Source organism: Dromaius novaehollandiae, chromosome 7 (assembly GCF_036370855.1).
Source record: "Dromaius novaehollandiae isolate bDroNov1 chromosome 7, bDroNov1.hap1, whole genome shotgun sequence".
Taxonomy (NCBI): Eukaryota; Metazoa; Chordata; class Aves; order Casuariiformes; family Dromaiidae; genus Dromaius; species Dromaius novaehollandiae.
Window position 1 is genome coordinate 41,320,228 of NC_088104.1, and position 18,295 is coordinate 41,338,522.

Below are 18,295 nucleotides of genomic sequence, written 5' to 3' on the forward strand. Positions count from 1 at the left end.
GCAGCGCCTGATTTTGGTGGCTGTAAGCACAACGCAACGCTCGACTGAAAACGCTGAGCTACAGTCGCCGGGGTCGCAAATCACTGTAGCGCCGAAGTCGATGGAGTTAGATTGATTTTAACCGGCTACGCATCCGACTCAGTAATTCTGCAAATAAACTTTTCATGTATCAAAATTAATTTCCAAATTGCAGGAAGCTGGACAAACATTATGAAGCTCAAGAGATTTTTCTCAGAAATGCCGTCGAGGTTTTGAGTGCAGTCAGTCGGACTGTTACAGTCCCAGGTAGGCCAGCTACAGTCAACACTTTTTTCTTCTTACAGGAACAGACCTCACTGAAAAATGGAGGAAGAGGCATCTCCCTACAGGAAGTGCTGATATGCAATTTTCGTTTTATCAGAATTTTCCACAGGAGAAAAATATTTTTCAGTGAAATATTTCAGCTGAGCAGCAAAATATCATGACTCAAAATAATATCACCGTGCTTCAGTTTTTGTCCCTTAAGCCTTTTTTGTATTTTCTATTGTAGCTTAAGGTTTTTCGCTGGAATTTGTAAGACCTTGAAAGCAAAATACTTCGAGCTTGCCCCACACACACTCTCTGTCAGCATATATCCTGGAAGCTGCAGGCTGGAACAGAACTTGGCCCGTAAAGGAGAATGGAAGCATAAGGTACTAAAAACCATAATTCCCACGAGACACGGTAATGCCATTTAGCATAAAAATACTTTGGTTTTCAGCCAGGACAGCTCGGTTGTCAGCATTATAACATATAAATACCGAGATTTGGGGTGGAAAGCAGATGTGCACACGAGAAAAGGTTGGTTTTAGTCAAAAGCCTGATTTTGCACCAGAGGAAAAGAAAAGGTTGCATCAGAGATTTGGCAAACTGCAGCTGTGTGAAATCTCAGCCTCACTGCAGCTTTACTATGCGCTACACTGGGGTCAGGATTCCTCCTTAACGATTTTAAGCCCTGCACAGTATTCACTGCAAGTGTGTCACAAATATTATTTACATCTCCCATTCCCACTCTGCTGGTCAAGCAACAGCAACATCCCATCAAAACTATCTCATTACCATAGCTACAATTAGGAACAGCACGTTTGCTCAGACCGGACCAGAAACGGCCACACTAGCCCCAAACTGGGCCCCAGAATTCAGTCTTTGACCTGTGCTTACCTGTGTTACACACACCTGTAGCAGTGAACTGTGGGTATACTAGCTGCAACCACTTGCAGACTCGTCACCGTGCTAGACATACGCAAGCAAACTCCAGCCTGAAGTTGCTGTGCTTCAGCGAATCCATTAAGCCTTGCTGAGAGCAAAGCATGGGCCGTCAAAGCAGCCCAAAGCCTTGGGTTCAAACTTGCTCGGGTCAGGTAGCTTAACGGCTGGGGGGGCTAGGTGAGGTCAGTCCTGCCTGCAAAAGCCCATGCAGATATAGCATAACCTGTTAGTTTGCTGTCACTTTATAATAACTGCATATCTGACTTGGAAGACAACCTTTCCTTAAGTGCAGCCTTGACTCAAGCAAGGATCAGCTAAAGCTCTCATATTAATGTTTTGAAAATCAGCAAGTTAGTAAGAATATGGAGAGAAAGCAGAAACAGGTCATTCCCAGCCTATGAGAAAACTGAGGTCTGCTTTTTTCAAAAGCTCATCCACAGCCACCTCAGGTATTACAGCAACCTGTTCGTGGCTACCAGCTTCATTGCACAGCCTTGTATCTGTATGCATCCACTCCTACAAAACTTGGATTCAGAGCAGTTTGGGTCACGCATCTACCAGAGTAGCTCCATGATTTTTCTCAAGAACATCATCTTGCTTACAAAATTAAGACCTTATAGGAAATTGTATGCAAAATTGTATGTAAAACACTTACTACTTTTACATAGGTAAATGTTCAAAGGATAGAGATTTGAAACCCAGGGATATACATGCCTTACAATCCTTTCTAAAACATGAAGTGACCAAACACTATTTCCCATAAAACACAATCCACTTTAAGCAACTCCCCATGCAACCTTGTGTCTAGCATCTCTCTAAGGTAGGCCTAAAACTTTGGGTCTTTACCCATACCATGGTAGACCAATACAAGCTCACAAGTCCAAGGTATAAGGTGTGCCCTTTTCACTTGAATTATTCCACTTAAGTGCTCCAAAAGAAGTTGAGGGCACACCTATTTTCATGAGTCACCAGAGGGAGAAGTAAGTGCATGTATGGCCTATATTATACCAAGCTGAGCTCAAGCTGCATATCCAAGCTTTGGCCCTTGGACTGCACATCAGCACTCGGCTTCTGAACATTCAGGAAGAAGAGTATAACATGCTAGAGAGGAGATATTCATTACTGAGAAAGAGTGGTAAAGACTCTCCAACAGTTAAGGATGCGGCTGATATGTTATTAAATGACCAATCTGGCTTTCCTGCAGAAACTTAAAAAATAGGCCATCATACTTTCCTGTTGTACCAAAGTTTCACTGAAACGTGTTCTGAAATGCTTAAGGAGATTGCTGCAAAGAGATACTCTGTGCTTTCCTACTTGTGCATATGCATTTCACAGTCACACACAGTCAGTCAGAAATTCTCAATAATTTTTGATAAGCAAGCAGTTACCTACCGGTGAGTCAGACCTCTTCCTCGCCGTCGCCTCGCAAACAGCTCTGCGGGCAGTCACTGCCGTATGGGCTATAAACAGAGACGTGCGTTATGCTACAAAACATGTCATACTTCAAACTTGCTCCCGGAGAGCAAAATATATTTCACTATCGTTTTCATGTACTTGTGTGTGTGTACGGATACCTGTCAAAAGTGAAAAGTATTAAGTCATTTTATATCGTTAAGCCAGCAGTAAACTCAGAAGGGTAAAGAACTTTGTATTTCTTGAGGAAGCGCACGTGTAAACGCGGACTCCAACGAGCGCGGCAGTGGAAAGAGCAGAGCTGATACCTATCACTCAGCAAACCAGCTGGCTTTGAATGACACAAGAAATGAAGGAACCGTGTTGGCTGCTCAAGAAACCGACGGTGGGTAGAGAGGATCTATGTAATGAATAATAATGTATCTTCTGCTACGCTCAGGGTGACAGACGGTTTTGAAGCCTAATTCAAATTCCGCTCCCAAGGAACCAGACACAAACACGCCTGTGGACTGCGTGCGTCTTCCCCGGCCCTGGCGGCTGGCTCCTGGGGGGCTCCTCTCCCTTCTCCCCGGAGATGAGGCTGTCGAGGATAAGCTGGACACTACAGCGAGACAGGGTTCCCCCGCACACTTCCATCCACAAGCCATAATTAGACATGTTCTGACACCTAATCCATTCGTGTGCCTGTTTTAATCTTCCCCATCCAACGTGCAAAGGTAGAAGACAGCAAAACACTGTCCTCCTCATTCGCGGCGGCTTGCGCTCCGGAGGAGAGCAGCTTTCCCGGCAGAGAGAGCAGTTTTCCGGGCTCAGAGAAGCGATGCAGCGGCAGCGCTTAAAAAAAAAAGGGAAAGAGGGGTCATTGCTGTAAGGCAGCGAGCAGGGCTCTCCCCTTTCCTCCCCTGCACGGGCAAACGCGCACGCACGCACAGCTCGTACTGGGTTACCATAGCGAGCAGCATTACCATTCCAGCCACAGAAATGGGAAAGGAGAACATTGCTGCGCACTGGGCATCGGCAGGCGAAAAAAAAAGCCTGGGTGGAAAAAAAGCAGCAAACAAACAAGCCCTCTGAACTCTGCTGGCACCACGCTGTCCCTCGTGGCACAGAAACGAAGGCAGTGTTTAATGTTGCAGGAACTTGGGAAACCCCTCCTTTTCAGCAGGTTCTTCCCTGTATTTTTTTTTCAGCATGCCCAAGCTTACAGGCATGCTTTGCTGAGCTCAGTCAGATTTTGCAGCATTTATTTGGCGTCAGAGACTCTGCTCCTCTCTGTTTCTGTAGCTCTTGCAATGCTTCAGACCACGGATGATGCATCAGCGTCCAGGACCCCCAGGTCTCCAAACAATTTAAGCACATCCTTAAGCGCTGAGGTATTGCCACAGACTTTGACGGCACACGTTGCAGTGCTGCGATGGTTCAGGACTGCGAAAGGTAAATACAACTGACAACGTAATTGATGTGTTTTTTTCCAAGCGGGTAAAGAGAGTTTTGTTTGTCTGGGTTTGAATGTCAGACTGCTGGAGCTCATTTTATAGGTGCATTATCAAATTCCTTTCCTTCAGGTAAGAGGGCGCAACCAAATCGCGGCTAAGAGGATTAACGAAGATGTATGGCACCTGAGTCTGAATCTACTTTGGGTGGGAGCAAACAAAAAATTAATCACCTAATGACCAGATTTCCATAAAGGACTCTCTATTTTCACAACAGAAGCCAAAACCTGGTCCCAGATGCCACCAGGACTCCACATGACTCACCCCTGCGGTGAAGCTGCAGAAGAAAGATGCTGGTTTGCTGTTCTCGCTGGACAAATAGCAAAGCCAAGGAAAGGCAGGAACAACTTGCCTGTCATTCAGGATCACTTAACACAAGGATTAAGAGCTGGTGTTTGCAGCTGGGAACAAGCTGTTTTTCTTGGAGCACCAAATGGGAAGGATAGCCTGAGTGGAGGGGGCAATGGAAGGGGGCGCAGGAGCCCCGTTCCACCTGCGGTCTATTGTGTAACGTGGGTGAATCACTTCTTTTAGCCTTTCTGCCTGAAAACTGGGTCAAATTCTCCCACACCTCAATGGACGACATCTAATACTGACCACAGGGAGTCCTGATACCATGGTGATGCAAACTGCACAAAATACAGACAGGGCAGAAGACGGATGCTAGGTAAACAGGCAAAAGATATACGGAAAATACTGAGAAAGGTCGGTGATGAAGCAGCAAAATTGTCAACTGATATAAACCAGTGCTATTCCTGTGGTGGTTAGAGGACTCTCAGTGGATACTAGCAGACAATTTGACCCATGATTAGACAGTTGGATGGGGAGGCAGAAAGAAGAATGACCGGGATTTGAAGAGGGTAGGACCCTTGTGCCCTTGAGGCATTACCTTTGGATATAGGGAGGAAGACTAGACAGAGGCACGTGGGATAAACACTTGCATTTACTGTGATCTAAAAGGGAGAGGGCTGTGGATGAGGAAGGAGATGTTAATTTACTCTGAGGCTAGCAGAGACCCACCCATGAAGTATTGGGTTGGTCTTCTAAGGGATTAACACGTCCTCGCCCATTTGGGAATTCTCCGTGCTGTTTTTGTTGTTGTCATCCAACAAAGGTGCGGCACTGGAGAGGTCATGGCAAGGGTGAGCAACATGTTAACTGCTCCACTTCCCCCAGGATGGAGCAACGCACAGATGTCAAACCAGGTGACTCAGTAAAAGGGAGAAAAAAATAGGGAAGACTTCGCTGCAGCACAGGAATTTGTATCAGAGCTCCCCGACCAGCACTCAGCCTACTATAATCAGGCCTCATTTTTGACTTGGTGACCTTCAGTTTAATAGGACTCGATTTTGATAGCTACTGAATTTCATACATCTGCTTTGATTTCAGTAGAATAAACCATGAAAAAAAGAATGCAAATTCTTCTTCAAAGAACTAGCCTGTCCTGTGGACTTGCAGGGGATGGAGTTCCCCACTGTTCTTGCAAGGCTTGGAAGCAGGCACCGGTCTTCCCAAAAAGAGCTGAGCTGAGCTGAGAAAACACACTGTACTTCAGTCATGGCTGCACCAAACAGTGCTCTCCTCCACTAGCAACACTGAAGAGTCACTCCTGAACACAAAAACAATAAAAAAGGGAAATCTGTGTTGCTCTCTACAGTCAACCTTCTGCCCACAAAATTTGAAGATGAGTTACAATGATGACAGGGCCAAACTCTTCTTGGTAATGGCAGATAGAGGTAATGACCACATATCATGGCTTACGAGGTTCAGATGGGACTTTAGGAGAAAGTTCTGCACCAGGAGGACAGTGCAGCCCTGGAACAGGTACATGGAGAGCTGGTAGGATCTCCATCCGCAATGGTCACCAAGCCATGACTGACCTGATCTGGTGTCGGTGACAGTCCTGCTCCAAGCCAGAGGCTGGACTAGAGAGCTCCAGTGGTCCATTCCCACAAACATTTGTATGAGACCTTGAGGGAAGGAGCAAAGTAAAGGTCAGAGGAATAAAGAACTGGGTGTTCAGATTCCCAGTTGTTATTCTATTTTGACCACCTACAAGGAGCCTGCTTACGTGGCATTCAGTGAAAGAGGTCTCACCAGGAAACAGTGGGAACAACTTGCTTCAAAGCACAAGATCACAACCCAGTCTCCACTGCCCTGCTGCTCCCATGTATATTCCACATAATGCTGCTTTTGTTTCTTCTAAAGATGCTCTTGTGTTGATGTCACCAAAAAGCCACGCCTGAAGCCTTCACATGACAGGAAAAGAATGATTTTTCCGTATTAAAAAACCAATACATGTAGCAGCTAGTGACTGGGCACATGCCTGGTTATTAGCAGCTCTGAGGATGCCACTGGTAGTGACTGCGGGATTTTTAAGGGCACCTCAAATTGATCTGGATCTGTTAAAACCTAACTCCTTGAGCTCCATCTGCATCTCTAGTATCCCTGTGAGAGGAGTAAAGGAAAGAACAAACAGAAGCAGAGAACAGGATTTTCCTTGCCTTATCCCCATCAAGCATGTTTGCTCAAACAAGGCGGGTGGAACCAAAGCCATGCATGGGTGATACTAAAAGGAACTAATGTATGTGCCTGAATGCTTCCCACCAGCACACTTGCTCAAGTATATGTCCTTGCCGTGCGAAAGCCAATGCGATCCACACAGCTTACACAAGTAAACACCTTATTTCTTCTGAAAGATTGGGCTCACGCTCAAGGCTTTCCTTTGGCCTTTATAATTTAGCCTTTTTTTTTCCTGGTTGCTAGTTTACTTCTTCCTGCCTTCAATATTCTGAACAGCAGATTTACCTTCTTTTTGTCTTTTTAAATAGATGGTATGGTATGGGGAGCTGCTGTCCTAGTCCCAGCCTGATTTTTCAGGCCTTCTTTTTCAGCTCCTTCCCTATGAGAAGGGGGAACAGGTGCACTACCTGATCCCCCTCTAATCTGTTCTCCCACGACTTTCATAGGTTCGATCTAGTAAATGAGTTGAGGTGGTAGATACCTCTCCATGGTGTTGATACAATTCATTTCAGTAGGATTTAAAGTAATTCTGCAAGAATTCAGCCATGTACAAAACCCTGGCATCCCTTTGCTGCCTATGAAGCAGGTCTTTGGACCACATCAGATGCCTGAAACATCACCTGACTCACCTGGAGTCAGGCTGAAAACATGTTCAATACCCCCTCACAGCAAACAGCACCTGCCAGACATGGCACTTGCAATAAAGGGGAGATGGCTCCGGTGTCCCCAGACTGTGGCACTGTTATACAGAGGATCCAAGGCTAGTTAGGACCTTTTAGGGCCCTGAAGCCAAGCCATGCCTATCAGACTGTAGGTAAAGGGGCTGTCACACCGAACTGAGGCAGACACAGACCTGCTTAACCTGCAGTGACTCTCCTGGAATAGTTTGCTGGTAAATGGGTGACATTTGGCCATCAGGAGTCAGAAAACATCGCTTCAGCATAGCTCAAGAATACTTCAGCGTTTGCATGTGCCGCCAAGGCACGTCTTCCCCCACTGCTGAGCAACCTTCCTCCCACCACCACCACCACGAGCAGCTTCACAGTCAGATGCACAGTGAGATATCAGAAAACCAGGATTAGAGTGGATGAAGAGTTTGGAAACATGTCCTCGGTGAGTAAACACTCTTTTCCTTAAAACAAAACCAAACCTAAAACAACAACAAAACAATTTATTCACACTCTTAGGAAGATGCTAATTAAAGTTTTCTTTAAAATACTAGCAGACACGAGTGTGGGCTGTAACAGGAACATACTGTGAAGTGACAGGTCTGCAATAATCCCATGTCTCAGCCAATTCTAATTCATTCTGATCACACACAAGTCCGAAATCCAGGGAGGTTCTTGGAGCAAAAGCATGTGCACTTGTAGGAGGTGCAAGAAGTGGCTCAGGAGCTCTGGAGGTGTGATAGCGAGAACAGGTGTGAGAGCAGGGGTTAATAGAAAGGAGGGGTGGGAAAGGGCTAAGCTCCCTCCTGCCTGCTGAAAGCAGAAGGGAAGCTCTCCCCGCTCCGGTATGCCGACTTGCCACGGCTCTCCTTTGTTAGCTGGGGTAGGAAAGGCACCTCCTTCAAAGGAGACGGTTTGCTTTAGCCACTGCATCAGAGCAATTCTGTCGTGGAGAGCTGAGAGGAGCTGTGGGAAGGCTGGAAATGGCACAGGAGGCTCCGCTGGGGTGGTAGACAGCTATTTTGCCTCCGGAAAGGTGGGCACGCTATCGTTGCACCAATGGTAAATCACTCTTAGCTCGCAAGAGCTGACATGCCATTTGCTCCGCAGTGCATCACACTAGCTTGAATCACAAGATGGGGAAGAAAGGTTACGTGTCTCCTGCTTTCTCAAAGTTTCCACCAGAATTGCATGCACAGCAATTTAGAGATGTTCCCTAATTCTTACTAGGTCCAATGCACAGAAGAGGTCTAGGTGCATCTCAGAAGGGATTTAGAGTGCCTGGGTAAGTGGCTGAGTCGAAGGATACCTACAGCCAATGCAAAACTAGGCTCGGAGCGGTAGGTGGGATTTCAACCATCTGAGTAAGGCCCACACTTTCCAACAAAAGCAGAAGCCCTTCGCATGCTCCATCAACTGCATCAAGCCAGGTGTTAGGCAAAACACCAAATACTGACAGAGTGGCAAGAGAAACCACGAGGGCTGGCAATACTGCAATAAAAATTAGTTTGCTCTGGTGATGTACGTTACAACCAATTCCACTTATGCCAGAGCAACAGCAAGGCGCTGCGGCCTGTATAGGTACAGGGTGCTGAGGGACAGACCAACAGGGATGGGCTCCATGTCCTCGAGCACAGCTCTTGCCAGCAGTGTCCACTATGTGCTTCACCACTTGCTTAAATTCATGTAACGTCTTCCAGGTTGAGGGGCATAAGCTACAGAATAGAATTAATACAGATTTACTTTAGATGCCACTTTCTAACTTACACGGCTCTGTAAAGGATTCAGGAGTTATCTCCATTTCAATTATAGGCTTAACAGAAGGACAGGCAGGTCCAGAACATGTCCCTGCTGCAGCACATAGGTGCAGTTACATCCCGGGCAGATATGCTGGCCTGCTCTAGGCCACCTGGCTCAGGCAGCAATGGCAGAAGCCTCCAACAACCAGATTTCAGTGTGCATGACCCAGGTAGCCCGATGCTACAATTTTCAGTGCCTGCAACTCGGTGGTTTAGTGCTAGCTTGGTTAAGCCTGCCCACGTTGCGATGACAGTGCCGTTCATATACTCCAAGTGACCTTCCTCCAGTAACACCACGAGACTGCTGCAAAGTTTCGATCTGAGGCCAGGTGTCCTAAACCACTGTCAGAGCTACCTGCCTCCCTAGAAAGGAGTCTGGTTTTGTAATCACCATGCACGCCACATTCATGCGCGGACAGAGGCACCTCCTGAGTCCCTGAATGGTTAAAAATCAGCATCAACACATCTGACTTCTGGGCATGTTTTAGCAAGCCAAGCACCAACCCCAGGCCCCATCGGTTCTCGGGCAGAGCAGAAGCCCAAGAGAAATCACCTCCCATTTACAAAGGACCCACTGAGTTTGCTGAAATCACAAGAATATACCTGAAAGACTATGAACTGCAAATGGCAAACATTTGTATGGTTCCCTTGCAGTGCAGAGGGACAGTAAAAACTCAGTGTGAATTTGCCAGCTCCGACTGCAGCTTGCAGATTACTTCACACACATAGTATTGCTCCAGTCCTGCATCTACTCACTGGGGACAGCAATAGGGAGAAACAAACCAGGTGTAATAAGAAATCTTTTCACCTGTTTCCTGCAGCCAGCATTATTTAGTTTTAGTCCATCTTTTTTTTTCCTTTTTCTGGTCCGAACATGCCCTGAGAAGGTATTTCAGGAGTAGGATTTCACTGGAATTCCACCTGTGCTTACTGCAGCACTTCTCTCCTAGACAGACTTTAATTAGATGGGGCCAATAAACCATATGTCAAATGGGTGATTTCACTTTTAATTACATTTTCCAAAATGTAATAAATAGTTCCACTAAAATGAACATGAACAGCCAGGCGCTCTCTCATGAAGCCTGGTGTCATGTCACTTTTAGCAAGAAACACTGCTTAAGCCGCACCAGATCTGCGAAGCGCAGGTTGCTTTTCGCAACCTCCTGCCAAGTTGATGCTATTCGTGAACTGGATCACTCCCCCTCCACGGCTTTGTGCACATGGCACTGTTTGTTTCAGATGTGGTTGTTCCTCCTTTAACCCCCAGAACATTGCACTGGGTGCAGAAGATTAAGAAGGACATACATCGCATTATGTTATGGGAAGACTTGACATGGAAATCTCAGTAAAAGGGAACGTAGTCCTGTTTCAATGAGACGCCTGAGTGTCTTAACCACTTGGGGAAATCACACCCTTTCTGCAAGCTTAGGGTGTGCCATGTCCGACCATACCATCGGGCTATTCAGTGCCCTTCACCCTCCCCATGATGCAAGAGCATTGCAAGCTCATGTGACGTTACCTGATCGGTACCCGTCCCACGCCAGGCACGCGCCGTGCAGCTTCCCCGGCTGCTGCGCTGGCTCCTTCGGTTTCCTCGGGGCAGCAATCGCGTTCACACAGGGCTAAATTCAAGCCCAACCTTCGCAGGTCCTGCATGCACGCCGCTCAGAAAACGGTCCTACTACAAGCACAGAGAAGGAGGTGCACGAGACTGCCAGGAACTGTTTTCACTCAATGACCTTGACCTGAAATGTTAGTTTTTGCACCTCAAAAAGGTTACGTGTTCCGCAATACCATCTCGGGGGGACAAACACGAGCTTGCTCACACCAGCCTAACCCAGTTGGCTGTAATTAAGTTCATGCCCATACGATGCGGCAAAGCTCTCTTAGGCCCTTCACTGATAAACAGTTTCATTCATGTTTTTTCTAGCCTGTGAAATCCCCATTATTTCCAGAGAGATGAATACCTCTATATCCTAAAAACAAACCTGACAGATGGGAAGCAATATAATGAAGGGGCCTTACTTCTTACAGAATCTCAAGATTTCTCCTTGGGCCTCCGAAGAGTTGGAAAACAAGGTCAGTATAAATAATTTTGTATCCCAAAGCTGTTTAATGAAAACATTCCTATGTTTACCAGATTGCTGCTTAGCTGTGCTCTTTCTGACATCTCTCTAATTGGAGAGCAAGAACTTCAGCATAGCTACTTTATCCTGATCAGGATTTCTGGCCAGAAATCTAGGTCAGATTGAATTTCTCATTTGCTGGAATTTGACTTTTTCCACATTAAGAGTCTCCTCTTCAAGCGGATGCGTTGTATTTGAAAATAAATATTAGTAATTAATGTCAAGCGTGAGCCATAACCCCCAGGGGAATTCTTCTGTAAAGCTTAGATCTGCATCAAACACACATTCACGCACGCACTTTTCACACACCTTTGCGGTCTTTGGGTAGGAGCACCTGTCGCCTAGAGGGGCCAAGCAGCCCCTTTTCATTCCTGTCGTGAGATGAGGGAACTCAGCAGCAAAGACTGCGCTACTCAGTCTGGGACGTAGCCCGATCCCGTGGGCCCGCCGTGCTGATCTCGCAAAACGGAATTAGGATTTGCACCATGATCTCAGACAGATACTAGTCACCAACCTACAGATCTTCTGAGAACAAATCCATCCCTAAGTTTAGCATATGGACACAGTGTCTAGAAACGGAAGACAAATGTCTGAATCCTGTAAGCAAATAGCACAGAGAGCTACCATCAATATCAGCGGATGTTTCCCACGAAAATGACTTTAAATAGCAGCTTATATTCAGTAGGCTACAGGAGAAAACTTAACTGTAATGCGTTAACATCAGGGGATTTTGTTTTGATCCAAAGTGGCATCTTACTCATTTCCAAATTTAGCAAGTGGCAAGCTATGTACCAGATACCACCCAGCTGAAACTTTGCTTAATTTAGCGCTGAAGTGGCTGCTGACAAAATGTGACTTTTACCCTCGGAAAAAGTTCCCATCACTTTGCATTTCCAAGACCAGCGACAAGAGCATCTACCGGGTCCGTGAACGATTCGAGCTTGCCAACCTGTCGTCGCTGGCTCGGCAGAGAAGGCTGCACCTGTCCGGACGGCGCTTCTAGGGACACAAACGTGCAAAAGCCTGAAACGAAGAACTGGAAGCTCCCCGTGCGTCTCCCCATGGGCTTATAAGGCCTTTTTCTGTCACGTCGTAAAATAATGACTGCAACCTGTGGGCTTTCCCCGGTGCTTTAAGGCTGTTGGAGAGCGAGGGAGATGCTCTCCGGGCTGGGAAAGAAGGCTTGCCCAAACCAAGGAGTTAAGTTTTCGCACTTACTCCAGAGCGCCGTGGCACTTACTGCGTGCACCGAGAAAAACGTTCTCGCGAGCCATCTATCATCGCTGCCTTCCCTGCGCGGCGCAGGCCCGGCAAGGGGGGACCGCCAGCGCCCCGGGCAGACGTGCCCGCCTCGGCTCAGCTCCGCCAGACATCTGCGTTTGACCCGCACAGCCTGGCCTTCGGGCGATTTGTCAGGCATCCAGGTTGGAGCGCAACCCTGACCGCAGAAGTTCGCGTCGGAGGGAAACGGGAACTGTCGCTCACGCCAAGGGGAGGAAACGTTAACCCTTTGCCGCCAGCCTCCTTCCGACCGACGGATTTTGCCGCGGGGGCGGCCAAGACTTTGATGGATTCCTTCTCCGGGTGAGAAGGGAGGACGCCCTCCCCCCCGCGCACACACTAAATGCTGACCGTAAAGCTACCGAAACTGCTGACTGAGGCAGAACTGTCTCGAAAGGGGTTCATTATCCACATTTCACAGCTTTTATTCCCCATGCGTTCCCCTGTCTTTGCCCCGAGATCCATGCGACAGCAGGTGATGAACACATGTGCTGCTTTTCACTCCTTGCAAGTGGAAAACAACATCCATTGCTCCCTCTGCGCCGGTGTAAAAACGTCACACCAAAGCAGAGAGTGCGACGCAAACCTGCACGTAACAGCAACGGGGGGACTCCTGCTAAATCTGCGTGCTAACGACGGCCAAGGCAGACCCTACTCGGGCATCCTCCTTGCGCACATCCGACGACTTTTCCCCTTGCGTAACAGGAGAAATATTTCTAGCCATGTGCTCTTCTTTCTGCTTAAGCCCTCCCGAAACGTTTCATTCTTTCCACCTGCACAGAGCCACGTTCTTATTTTAAGCAACGAGCTTATATGGGCAGTTACCACAGGCCCTGCTGAAGCATCTAGCAGCAAGGAGATAACATTTCAGGGTGAGGCCATCTGCAGCTTCCCTGAACAACATCGCTGTACTTCGATGCAGCGTTTTTGAGCCCCAGTCCACGAAGAAGCACACGGAGAAATACTTTCAGGTGTAAGAGTACCGAGTTACACACCTGCACAGGCTCCTGAAAGACAGACATGAGCTCTAGAGGCTTGAAAAGGCTCTACCGTTTCAGTCGAGCTCAAATTCATCAAACAAGGCGAAAAAGCGTGAACTTCTCCTTCCAAATCATGGACTGCATGTTCAAAGTTTCACTATAAGCCTTCCCATACGTCCCATGTCTAGCTTATACATTCCATATGCCCCACCCTCTTGCACTGGTATTATTTATTACTTGAAGTTATTTATCTTCAAGACAGCTGTGTGAAGCAGAATGCCCTTATCCCTGATATCCTGGCAAAGAATTGAAATTCATAGGACAGACCGAAATCTGCAGCCAAGAAAGTATTTGAACTGAAGTGCTGCGGATCGTGCCGTTCACTCTAACAAGCATCTTTACTCTTTCAGCACAAAAACATGACCTGAAAAAAACCCTTCTTACTTCATAATCATTTAGTTACACGTCTGGCTAACTTCAAATCTACAAAGCAGTACAAAACCCAATTATTTTACATATTAGAAGGAAAAAAATGTGTATGGGCCTATATTATGCATGAAAACCCAGAGTGAAAACTAATTTCTTAGCAGTTTTAAACAGCCTGATGGGGAAAAAGGCATAAAATAGACATTTCACTTAATCTGTAACTATAGGTAAATATTTCTAGCCAGCTTTTAAGCATCTATTTTCAACTTATGTTAAAGGACTGTGAAAGTGCCTGCATACCTGAAGTTTTTATTTTTCTAGTAGTGTCATACTTTTCTTTTTTGTTTTATACATTACCAGATCTAATTGGTTATCCAAATGCATGATGTCCTTTATCTGTCTTGAAAGGGGTGTTCTGCCAGAACAAGAGGAAAAGTACTGTAACATTCACCTCGGGCTTTCTCCTATATATGTTGCACTATAACCTGGAGGAGTAAAAAAAATTAATTTTTTTCCTCTGGAGAAGTATTAAAATTTGAAGTTTTCAGACTCCAGTTGCAGCGCTACATGAGTATGCAAGATAAAACATTGTAACTGCATAGCGCACATCATCCCCATTGCAAACAGTTGCAAAAATATATTTATCTTCTGTGGCAGGAAACATCAACACTCAGGGTTTGGGTTTCATTCAGACCAGAATCCCATAGCTTAATTACTCTTGCACATTTCTGAAGCATCCACCCTTTCCACACGTACAGACTTCTCCAGCACAGACATTTTCTTACCAAGGGACGGTGAAGCCTTACCTGGCCTGTTACTGTCCTTATCAGGGAGGAGGACAAAAGGTTTTGGTCTGGTATTTCCAATTGCTGCGATGGGGAGTGGGTGACACATTCCTTTGGCAACCTCCAACGGCAAATCTGTTTCTTCTAAAACGCTTTCATGAATATCATCTTAGATGTGGTCCTGCTCTCTGCTGGAAGAGTCTGAACCTCAGAGGTGAAATCTCTTCCCATCCTGGGTGTCCTCCCAGCTCGGTACCTGGCAATGCTTGTAGGCAAAACAGGTATGTGGGAGAAGAGAGACACAGTTTGCCTTCCAGGACTCTTCATACCCTACTGAGAAAACACTGTTCCAACTGCTAGGAACAAAGGCAGCTCTCGAAGGGAAATCCTGTCCTCAGGCTCGTCGGAAAATAACGTGGGAGCAGAATTTGACAGGGCAAGTAGAAAATCAGGATCATCCTAGTTAGACAGGACTGTTGGCAGCTATTTTCTTCCTAGTTTTCATGGCTCTTAGCTACTGCCATACCTGGAACTTAGTCAAATGCATGGTTATCCTGCTGTGCAAAGCTATTTATTCCAGCTTTTGTAATAAATCAAGGGCATTAACAAACTGGTATAGAGGTTGCAGTAAAGAACGATCCCGTATTTAAAATGCACTGATTTCCGGCTAAGATTTATCACACTCCTTTTTTTATTTTCACGGCTTAATTTCCAGCCAGCTCTGACTTATTCCAAGACTGCTCACGCCGAAGGCTGACTGCCCCGACCAGCCTCCGGCTCTGGCGGGACAGGGAGAGCCCGGGGCTCCCGGAGCAGCTGAGCAGTCCCAGCATCCCGCCAGGGCACAGCACAGCAACGCCACGGTACTTCTCACGGCAACGTCACAGGGAAATAGAGACAAGAGCAACGTCCACGAGCCGTGGGGAGCAATCTTTCTCCTCTGTCGGGTGCTGATGGGGCCCAGCTGGTGTGCTGTGCTTCACTTTGGACAGTGCTGCTCAAAAAGGGCATTGCCCCGTTGGGGAAAGCCCAGAGAAGGGCAGCAGGAGTAAGGAGAAGTTCACCAAATATCACCATTGCAGTAAGGATGAGGGACCTGCAATGGTTTAATTAGAGAAGGAAAGACCGAAGAAAAAGATAATGACGCTATTCCAGAACGTAAAAGGCAATCATATAAAGAAAAGAGGTTATCCCCCACACGTCCCTGCAGCTGGGACAAGGACTAGTGGGCTCCGATTACAGCAAGCGAGACGCTGGTTCAACGCGAGGAAAACCTGTCTAGCAGCAAGGAGAGCAAAGCACGGGGAGCAGCAGGAGCTCCGTCCCTGGAAATTTCTAAGAACAGGCTGGATAAACAACTCCTAGGGATACAGAGAGATCCGGGATTATGGGATCTTTCCTTTACAGACAGGCACGGATTTGGTGGGATTTCTCGGGACCCCTCACCGCATTTTCTAGGAGCTGGATAATCCTAAAATTATGAGGAACGTTTGCCGCAACCATCAGGGTCTGTGCTAGTTTCCTCGCTCCTCCTTTCCTGCGCAATACGGAGCGTGCGTGTGGACGGTGGTAGCCAGCCTGGATATCGTCCTGCGTTCCAGGGACAGCAGCTGTTCGGGGGTGAATTTAACCAGTGTGGGCACTGTTTGAAACAACACTGAAAAACAATTTCCAGCCAAATCAGCTGTTTATCCATGCTTATTACTTCCTACAAGTCCTGCGTTCTGGGGCTCAAATAGTTTACTGGTGCTTCCAGTCAAGTTAGTCTGGAAAGTCTGAGCAAACCCTTCTACTGAGTTATGAGACTAATTAGTTCTGCATACATAACGTCGCTCCTTGGGAAAAAAAAGCCAGAGAAAGAAAAAAATTCCTGAAGTTGGCCATTTCTGCAGTGAGGAAAAGTGTTTTATTGGTGATCTAACATCAGCTACTAATAGTCACGAAAATACTGTGCAGCTTTGAAAAACGGTCAATGATACACCCTTTTCTGCTGCAGGAGGACGATGAACACGTCTCCTTTAGGAAGATGGCAACAGTTCAACGTTATGGCTCAAACCTCTGTATTTTAAACCAGTAGAGAGCTACTTTTCGAAATAAAATAGACATGAATGGCTGAGGAGAGTCTTGACCTTTTTATATCCGTTTTTCTCTGAAATTTTGTAAACTTTATTGGAGGCCACTTCCTGCGTTCACAGAAAGCAACTTTTCTTTGTTAATACCCCAATAAGTTTGCAGTACAACTTCAAAGCTAGAACTGCTAGAGAACTGCTTTTAACCATTTCCTCTCAGATAAATGCAACCATCTTTTCAAATGTAGTTATCAGAAATCAGCTGAAATCTTCTGCCATCTCTTTAAGGGCTTTTTCCCCCACTGAAGAGCAACACTGTGAACGCTCCCGTAATCGACTGCTGACAACGGGACATACAAACTAAGAGTAGACCGACTGTATCATTCCAAGTTCTAGCTCCACAGCACTCAATTTACTTGCCAAATATTTTCCACCTGCTCCTCTAAACTTTTGTATGAATATACAGAAGATTCCCACTATGAAATAGCTTTCAACAGCATATGGGAAATTAAGTTATTCCCATTTCAAATATGAGCTTGTGAGACCAAGAAAAACAGCTTGTTGACACTTGAAAATTGACTAGAAGAGTGTTTCTGAATGCTCTTATGCTAGAATAAGAAAATGTATTAAGTAAATCTAAAATAAACCAACTATTTTTCCAGAATGAGAGCTATTGTATCTTGCATTCACGACATCAATTATTATGGATTTCCTTCTAAATATGGGCGAGTCCTAAGGCTCTCAGAGGCAACGCTTACACTTTCACTGACTTTACTGGGTCAAACTCTTGAAAACGGGACTGAAGGGCTGCAACCTTGAGCATTACCGGAGCTCTCCAGACGCAGGTCCCCATAGCAGAAACCAGAGCCTGGAGTGGATGGAGACGTCTCCTGCATGGTGAATGGGTGGGAAGAGCTGTATGCCTCAGAACAAGACACGTTCCAGTATCCCAACAAAGGGCAATAGCCCAGACTCAACAAATGGAGTGGGAGACCTTCAGTGGTCAGTGGGGGAAGGAATCAGGATGGAGGCATCTCTCATCTCATCTCTCCACGTAATTCTACACTTCTGGGATTTCCTTATGCTTGAGATTCGCTCCTCAGTGTGGTGCTTCAGCCTTTCAGGTTAAGAGTTTGAGCAGGATAATTCTCTCACTCTTTCTCTTAAAGAAGGTGGGGAGGAGAAGCGGCAGCTCTGGCACCACCAGGTTTTATTCAACATCTCTTTGGTTAGAGCGTTCTCCCAAGATGTATGAGACCTAATTTCAGCCTCTGCCTGACGACAATCAGATGCATCTCTCCTGCACACTGAGAGAACGAAATCATTCGAGAGTAATTCATCCAGTAAAAAGGTAACTTCTACTATGCAGCCACCACTAGTCAGTGAGGCTTGAAGTTATCTGAAGATAATAAATTGAATATAAGTGCTCATCATACAGAAAAATTACAACTTTTGCAGAAGATTGCGAGGCTCAAAGCTGCCAGACAAAATGAGTGAGACCTTGG

At 46.4% G+C, this 18,295-nt stretch overlaps 1 long non-coding RNA gene across 1 annotated transcript; it reads right to left on the reverse strand.

Annotated features, from left to right (window-relative positions):
- Positions 1-2,273: 2,273 nt before the first annotated feature.
- LOC135328892 (uncharacterized) lies at positions 2,274-11,310 on the reverse strand. The gene is made up of 3 exons (XR_010390056.1): positions 10,643-11,310; positions 6,014-6,103; positions 2,274-2,687 (listed from the first exon to the last, which is right to left on the reverse strand). It is a non-coding gene; the product is annotated as an uncharacterized LOC135328892 (long non-coding RNA).
- Positions 11,311-18,295: the final 6,985 nt, after the last annotated feature.